Source organism: Columba livia, chromosome 9, assembly GCF_036013475.1.
Source record: "Columba livia isolate bColLiv1 breed racing homer chromosome 9, bColLiv1.pat.W.v2, whole genome shotgun sequence".
Classification (NCBI taxonomy): domain Eukaryota; kingdom Metazoa; phylum Chordata; class Aves; order Columbiformes; family Columbidae; genus Columba; species Columba livia.
The window spans coordinates 20,135,077-20,143,841 of record NC_088610.1 but is presented as its reverse complement, the minus strand read 5'-3'; the positions used below and the strand labels follow the sequence as shown (position 1 = coordinate 20,143,841).

Below are 8,765 nucleotides of genomic sequence, written 5' to 3'. Positions count from 1 at the left end.
TGCGCCCGCCCCGTTCCCATAGCAACCCGCCGGCCAAGGGTACGTGGGGAGGGACCACCCGTATGTTGGTAGGTCACGCATATCCCTCTGCTTCACCAAGATGGCGGCCGGCCCCTCGGCCTCGTACCCAGCATAGGCTTCGCTGCGGGCCTACTAGAGGTAAAGCCAGTCCCGGCGCCCAGTGGGTCCGGCCGCGGGGGAGGGCGCCGGGGGATGGGGAGTGCCTCCGGTAAAGCGGAAGGCGGGCGCGGGCTCGGCTGTGCGCTCGGGCGGGTTCCGCTGCCTCCAACAAGATGGCGGCAGCAGAGAGACGGACTCCGGGGGCGGAATGTCTAGCGAGCGCCCGGCTCCGCTCTATGGTCTCGGCCTCTCCCATTGGCGCGGGGTGGCCACGTGCCGCCGGGCCCCGATCCACACGGGGCGCGGGGGCTGCGCGGGGGTCGCGCTTCGTGCCTGGGCCGCCCCTGCCTTCCCCCGCCGCCCCGGCCTTCCCCCGCCGCCCCTCTCCTGGCAGCGGCCTCCCTGCCCTGCGCTGGCGGTGGGGAGCGCGGAGCGGACGGAAAACCCATGAGTCATGGCCCCACTTCTCCCTCCGGCGGCCGCCCACCCGCCAGGGGGAGTTCCCGCGCTGCCCTTGAGGGCACGGCCGCCTTCCCCCGCTTCCGGCACGGCGGCGGAAGGCTGAGAGGCTGTGTCTGCTGCGGTCTCTCGGGGTCGGAGCTGCCGCCGGTGGGCCCCCAGGCCGGGGCTCTGGAGAAGCGGTTCAGCCTCACCCGTGGCTCTGCAGGGAGACGCCTGTGCGTGACAGTGGGGAAATTCTGCCTCTTCACCCACTTGCCGTGTGGTTTTATTGCAGGTTATTTATAGAACACAATCCAGCGATCGAGGGTTAGGTGTAGAGAGTTTGTGATCCTTGGGCCCAGCGTGGCTGTAGCTACAACAGCTTGGCGTGTGGTAACTGCCCATGCTGGCATTCCCCAGACGGCAGGAAGGATTCCCAGCTGGATTCCCAGTTCCTGCCCCTGGAAGATGAGAAGCAAGAGAGCAGGTTGTGCTGGGAATGTTTGTAATAGCAACAGCAGTTCACTCAGAACCAGTGAAATGAGCTAGGACTAGGGCTAGGGCCCTTGAATTCGCGGCTCTAGTTTAGAATTTGAATCCAATTCACAGCTCAGTGAAGATTAGAGATGTTCACGGTCCCAAGGAGTTTGAAGGAGCTGCTTATTTTCCTGTACTGTTGTGTAATGACAGAGAAAATTCTGCACGTTGGTATGTGTTGAATTCCTTTATTGCATGCTTTTTGTTTAGTAAGGCAAATGAAACAGCTGCCTGATGATTTAATCTCCATTTTTCCTATTGTTGCTCTCCAAATGCTACACAATTGTTTTCAGTTAGAAGATGATTTAACAGCTTTTACTTTTTAATTTTTTTTGCCTCCCAAACTAGACTGGAAAGTGGTGTTTCAGGTATTGTTTCTTAGGTGGATTGGATATTCTTCCCTCTGGTAGAGGAATATACCTCAGAGGCAAGGCAGGAAAAGAAACTGGCATTTGTAGGTACGCATCTGCTAAAGCTCTATGTCTCCAGCCCTTTGCCTGTTTAGATTTAAGCTGATAGAGAAAGCAGTGTTCCTGTTTGTACACTGACTTTTCATGCAGCATGGCCCAAATTGTAGGCAGGGCCACCTGCATACTTAAGCAGCAAGAAAAATTCAAGCTTTTCCTTCCAAAAAAGTCCACAGTAGTGTAGTTTTTCACAGATCAGAGTGACAGGCACAGGAAAAGCTCTTGCTAGATGTGGATGCAGCAATAATCTGGAGGCCCGTAAGTGCAGAGTGGAAGAGCTTTGCCACTGCAGCAAGATACAGTAAGCCTAGATCATTCTCAAAAGACAGTTTTCTAAGTGGCTTCCAAGAAGCAGCTAAGAAATATTACTCTGTGTTTGTCCTGTATAAATTGTTCTGGTGTTTCACTCCCGATACGGTGACACATACTCCTGTCTTCTCCTTTGTTGCAAGTTAAGCTGATTTCTTGTTGTCCTTTTTTTCTTCATCTCCCTCAATTCTGCCTGAAAAAGGTGAAAACGTGATGACACTGCTTCTTATGTATTAAAGGTTATTATGTTCCTCATTGTTTCATTGGTCTGACTTCTCTAGACTGAGATGATCAGGGAAGAGATTTCCTTTTGATCTGGAATTGCAATATAACATCGTGATGTTATGTAGTGTAATGGCAATAATAGTAATTTATTTTTGGTAGGATAAGGGCAGTTGTTCTCAGTCAAGTAGCAAGTCTTTTTTTCCAGCTCACATTGAGCTGCTTCTGATGACAGTGTTGTCCATTAGAAGAGAGATCTGTAACCTTGGATTTCATAGCTGTTATCAGTGGAGAGCCACCCAGACAAGCCAGTCTGTGTTGTTTACACCTTTTCAAAGACAACTGGGATGTTTTATTGGTTACAGTACTTCAGCTGATACCTTCTTTCCCAAAACATATTCTTCCTTTTGCATATAGAAGTGTGATAAGCCTCTAGAAGTGCACTTAGGACTGTGAGAATGTAGGTAATTCACCTGGGTTACTACCAGTCAGATGGTCAGAGCAGTCGGCAGTGGCATTGAGTGTTCAAACTGAATGCAGGTATGTGGTTGAAAAAGTTCATTCACCACGACTGGGAGGGTATCTGACAATCTGAGCCATGAGTTTCTACGGAATATCAGATTTATGTGAAAACATCACTGTTTTGGTTTTTGGTTTTTTTTTTTTAAGTCACTCAAAAATGGTTCAACTTGGGTTTGTATTCAGGAATTCTACAGAAGGAAATCCTCAGACCTGTACTATGCAGATCTTATAAAATGAACCTTAAAGCAAAACAGCAAGACTCTGGCAAGTGTCCTCATGGGTGTTTTGAAACTTCCAAGCAGTACAGATGGGGTCTGGAAATGCCTTTGCACTCTCCTTGCCACCAGAAAGAGAGAAATTGTAGGTCAGGCAGTCCCGTCCGTAGCAGACGCCACAAGAAATACATGCTGTTTAGCACAATGACACCCCTCTGTAGTGTTACCTTTACAGAAATGCCGTTATGCTCTTGACAAAGACACGCGCAGCTGAAGAAATTGCAGCGGGAGTTTTTAAAGGGGGCTGGAAAAGGTATGGTTGCCCAGGGTGTAATGAGGGTAACTGGTCTAAGAGCACGTTACTGAGAGACACAGAACCTCTAAAACTTCTGCAACATAGGTCTACACAAGAATTAAGTAGGTGTTACTTGTATTAAATATAAGAACAGATAAAGAGGAGATGGGAAGGCAGAACCCAGCTGCAGGATTTGGCCTTTGTTCCTCTTCCTGATTACCCCAACCTTGCAAGAAGGGAGCATTGGGCTGTGTTGTAGAGCGTCCTGGGGTTTGCTGGTGGTTTTCTGGTTTGCTTATTGTTTTTGCTGGGGCTTTGGTCTAGAAGCTCTTGCAGTGGAGTCTGTGTTTCCAGGAGGATGTGGTGTTTATTGTGGGCTCTGGGGCTGCGGTTGGTGGGGAATGGGGTCAGGAGGCACCAGAGCGGGTCTCTGGACCCTGGGCATTTGTGCTCTGCTTATTAAGGCAAGGGTCTAGTGTCCCAGGTTTGGGGTTTGTTTCAAGAGCTCTTTTCACTTCAGAAATTCCTAGGTTTAGAAGAATAATTTTGGATTACAGGCTTATCCTGGACGTGGAGTTATACCTGAGAGAATACAGCATGTGGCTTTATATTTAGCTGTCCTTTAGCTTTAAAAGAAAGACTAAAAATCTGCTGTTAAGTTCTTGTGATTTACATTGCCATCATAAATGGAAAAGTCCTGCATGCCTAGAAAATCTAATAACCTTTTTAATTGTCTTCCTTCTCTGAGCTCACGTTGCCCTGTAGCTCTCGTGTGACTTCAGCAGGAGAGGATCAGCTTGAAAGAAGATGTATCAATAAACGAGGAGGAAAAGCTCTAGCCAAAGCAGGGGGGGGGAAAGCTGCTTTATTTGGAATATTTTAGGTGTATAGAAGACTTTGGGTTGCTAGAAGATTTATGTGTTTAAGGTTTTAATTCTAACAAGGAAAAGTAGGCAGGCTGTGATGAGTGTTCTGGGTTTATTTTGTTTCATAAGAAACTGATGTGTGTTAAAGCTGAAGTGGTTCTTTTTTCCTTGATTTAGGTGATCTTTGGCGTTTCTACCTACACAAGCTCTGGTGTTTTCCCAGCAGTCTCTCAGAAATATGAATATCCTTTCTCGCAGCTACCATATAATACAGACACTTTTCTCTGAACTTGCTGGTAACTTCAGTTGTTTCTTACAATTCAGTTTTGCTGAATCTTGCATCTGGCAGAACTGTCAAGCGGGCAGAAAAAACAGGGAGAAACCCAAGAGAAAAGATGGACCACAAAAGGCTTGGTTAGAGGATATCGTCATGAGTTTAACTCGAATGGAAAAACAGCCCTGGAAGAAGGGAAGGGCTTGGTTCAGTAGCTGTAAAATACCAAGAAATGATGATTCACAGGAAAAGTTTTGCCTTTGAGAGGATTGAATAGCACAGTAATATTTATGCAAACTCTTTTAAATGACGCTCTTTAATTTAATTGTAAAGTAAAATGGATTTTCTTGTTGACACAAAATGGCAGTAGTACCAGCTTCTCTTCCACTCAGCAGCACAGTGTCTGGAACTGTTTTCCACCAAGAAAGAACCATTTGGGAAAAGGTTGGGGATGGAACTGATAGTTGTGGTTTTTTTGTTTTAGCGTTAATGGAAGAAGAGAAAACAAACACCCAAACAAAAACCCCAACAAACCAAATTGCACAAGTGACTTGCATATAAGCATATATCCCAGCTCGGGGTGGTCCTGGTGACAGCATCCATGCACACAACTGGTGTGCACACCTGGCCTGGTACCTGTGTAAGAAATAGCTGTGATTGAAAATTTCTGGAAGCGAGTGCTAATACGACAACAGTTGATACTCATTTGCTGTAGCATTTTGTAGTCAGATATCCCAGCAACTGGCTGGATTTTAAGGAGGATGGGCTTGGAGCCCTGTGGTGTTTTGACTCTTCCATTTCAGTGTGGAGCTGGCAGGACCCAGCTTGTCCCCGTGTTATTAAGCTGATAATCGCTTGTTGGGGTCTCCATGAAAGTGCTGTCTGACCCATATGTATTGGGGCTCTGTTTGAAAGGGAGGTTACCGGTGTCATATCTCACAGTAACTGTCATGAGGCAGGTATGGCTGGTTTTTATAAAGCTAACCTCTGGCATATTTTTCATTGGGGATTGGATAACTGGAGTAGTCTTGCATCATTCAAAGGTCAGGCTTGGTTTAGAGTTTTGGCACGTAGCACGGGCATCGCTCTCCCGTCCTTTTTCTCCCATCCCTGCTAGTTTTGCCTGGCTGATATTTCAAAGGTTTTGCAGTGGTTTGCCTGAAAAAGACTTGTCTTTTTTTTTTTTTCTTTTTTTTTTCTTTTTGTTTTTTTTTTTTTTTTTTTCTTTTTTTTTTATGTCCATTGCTTAATTCAGGTGGTACCGCTTGCAGTAATACCACCTGCTGGTTCTCTCCCTGTTGTTTCTGTCTATCTCTGCGCTTCTGGCACTGAGAATTAAACAGGATATTTCACAAAATGAACTGGATATTTGCCAAGGATAAGGGACAAACGAAGTCTATGCTGAGCATGGGATGGATATGTGGGTCAGGTTAGGAGCAAGGAAGAGAGACAGGGTCGTAGTTAATGCAGGGAAGCCAGAGAAAGCCCTGGTAGGGCAGGACCAGGGGACGTGGACTTGCTGCTGCTTGGAGTGGCCTTGGGCGAGGAGGAGGGTGTTTGTGTTTCTCCAGTGGGCACTGGGGACTGTCTGGCCTCCCCTGCCCATCCCAGAGCTTTTTGCTCTTTGCAAACCAGTCCCTGGCTGGTTCCATTGCGCAGTAGAAAGTTGGCTGTTATCTCTGCTCAAGTGATAAAGCTGTTTGTAAACCCGCAGCAGAGCGGTTGAAAGGGAAGCCGAGAACAGGTCGTGAAGCAGGCAGGGTGAGAGTACAGATGGGAGGGTGTTATGGTTAGCCTGTTATCGCATAGGCTTTTGTTTTCCAAAGGAATAAATACTTCAGCAGTTGGTGTAGCCTGTGGGGATTTAGGTGCGTGGTCTTAAAAGGACCCTTGGAATCTCTGGAGGAAGCAAGGTGTACATGTGTAACTGTTACTTAAAAGCAGAGCTGGTTAAGTAGCATTGGGGAAACTTAAAAGTGAAGTTCTACACCTCCTTTCATAAATACTTTCGTGAAATTAAGATAGTGAGTTGATGGCTCTCTTGATTGTGTCAGAGTTGTGGCTAAAAATGAGAGCAAGCAGTGAGTATTTAGAGAAGTTTGAGAAATTCTGACCCCTCTGTTTGATTTGAAAACTCGTATTGCTCAGGTCACTAGTCTGTTAATCCAAAAGACAATAACAATGTGTGAGTGGAGGACTGTACAGCACAAGGTATCAAAGGAAGAAATGTGTACCTAAAATGGCACGTGTACCCTTCTAGTTCAGCCCAGAGATGAGCAGGGTGGGACTGCAAATGATTTGGTTATGAAAAGAGGTTTTAAGTGTAATATTATTTGTAACAATTATTGGAAATAGTTTTACTCCGAGTTCTCGCTATCTCTCTCTCCTTTCATAGCAGGCTTAGGGTGGCCTTGCAGATTTGGAAGAGAAGACCGTCTGGATTTTTCACTGTCAGTTTAGATCACCGTGATGTGATTTTGTCTAACACACCAAGAGCCTTTTGCTTGGCCTAGTAGAGATCAGGAATTAGTGTTGGTCTGTGGGTGTGTTGAGCCCCTGTTGCATGCGCTGTGAAGAGGACAAAGGGAGGGTTGTGCTTCAACAGCAAGGGTCCTATCGTTGCTCTTAACAAGTGGCAGTTGGAATCAGATGTTTACTTTAATGCCTCTTCAGAGGAATTGTTGCCAAACTGAAGATTTTTTTTTCCCAATTTAAAATTGTTCTCTCCCTCTCCAAAGAAAGCACTAGCTTCCCTGCAAGTTTAATTATTTTATTCTTTGAGGGTTTTGTTTGTCATAATAATTCTAGCTCTTCTGAATCATATTTTCAAGCTGCTTATTGTAACTGAAAGGTAGAAGTAAAGAGAAAAGACCTACAGAACTGGAGAGTCTCATGTAGCCGTGTGACCCGGGGAACTGGAACTGGAGAAAAATTACCGGAGTGCATAGGAAGTTTGTAGAAATGGAGCCCCAACATTCTCCTAAGTCTTTGTTATCCAATAAACGCCAGTAACTGAGGAATCTTTAAAATCTTTTAAGGAGCCATGAACAACCTTGCTTTCCTTTTTTTTTTTTCCCATTTTTTCCATTTGCTGTGTATATTTACCTAATTGAGTCTGTGAATAAAGAAGTGGTTGTCGTCTTTATAAAGAGCCATAAGCAGTTCCTTAAATTCTGCCCTGCGAAGCGTCAGCCTGCAAGTACCTGCTGAGGGCCTTGGGGAGCACGGTGACGCTTCCAAGCTAAGGGACACAATCAGCTTTGAATTTTCTATATATAAGATGGTTAATGTGAAAAGGGGTTCAGGGCTTTCAAGTCCCTCACCTTTCCAAGCTACGTGATACATAGCGCATGAGAGCTTCTGACAACAAAAAAAACAGAACACCCCACCTGGTCACATGTTCATTTTATATTGCAATTGCAAAGGCAGAGGGAACATGAGACACTGAAAGGTGAACAAAAAACTCCAGCTTCGTAGCCAAAGGAGGATGAAGCAAAAGCTTCCTTTTGGAGCGCAGAAAGGAAATAGTGTGCGCTTTGTTCTGCAGTGTCTCCTCAATCCGCACTTCTTTGGTAACTGATATTGAACTGCAAGTGTCAGAGCTGGCTTTGGGGAGTAACTTTGAGCTAGTTGTTTGTGGGAGATTTGTTCTGTAGTGCAGGTGGGACAGAGAGCAGTGCCGCGGCTCCCTCACCTGTGGATGGTGAGCACACAGTGTGGTGGTAACTGACATTAAAAAGCAAGTTCATATCTGCGTAAAGAGCCCAAATAGAAATTAAAGGTTCTGACTGCAAGTGAGAAACCTTGTTCGCTGTTACGATAGCCAGGTATTGGAATGGGTTGCCCAGAAAGCTTGTGCAGCTCCGCAAGTTCTCAAGACCTTCTAAAGAAATCCCCGAATGCCCTGGTCTGACCCTGTGTCGTGCTGGAGCTGGAGCTGGATGCTCGGAGACTTGGGCCTCCAGCATTTCTTTCACTTCTGCACCTCTGTGCTCTTCCCACTTTCCAGTCAACCTGGTGGGAATCTTTGTTTTCCAAACCTTATTTGCCATTCAGTCAAGTCAGTCTTCTGCTTCATTGTGAAACTCTAAAGGAACACAGGAAGATACTTTATTTCACTTTATCGGTTGTTGTTAAAAAGTATTCCTTTTCAAAAATCTTTATTGGCTCCCAAGGCCAAGAACCTGAAATTTGCATCTATTTGACAACCTTTACAATTGCTAAATTTGCCTATAAACCTCTCCGAGATACGGGTGGGAAATTCACCTTGGTCATTTTTGGTCTGAATGTATTACTTCTGTTTTAATCTCATTCCATTTTATCTATTCCACTTTATCTTGGCTATGTGAAATCTTAACTTCTCCTGAAAGCCAGGTTTGTATTAAATAATCAGATTTTTCTCCCAGTGTAAGTGGAAATACAGACTCTGAGCTGTCCTCTGTGGCTTCCTTTTGCTTTGCATTTGGCTTGATTTTATTAAACTGTCCACTGACTTTC

The 8,765-nt window shown here is 45.5% G+C and overlaps 1 protein-coding gene across 2 annotated transcripts in view; it reads left to right on the top strand.

The window, feature by feature from the left end:
• Window positions 1–4: 4 nt before the first annotated feature.
• The window catches only part of HDLBP (high density lipoprotein binding protein), a 41,100-nt gene continuing 32,339 nt past the window's right edge, over window positions 5–8,765 (top strand). Inside the window, exon 1 of one of the 2 annotated variants that reach the window (XM_065074212.1) lies at window positions 5–159. The gene's annotated coding sequence lies outside the window, so the exon portion shown is untranslated. Of the gene's footprint in view, window positions 160–666; window positions 1,270–8,765 lie in introns of those variants that run through there. The other variant, XM_065074215.1, reaches the window with a different exon arrangement.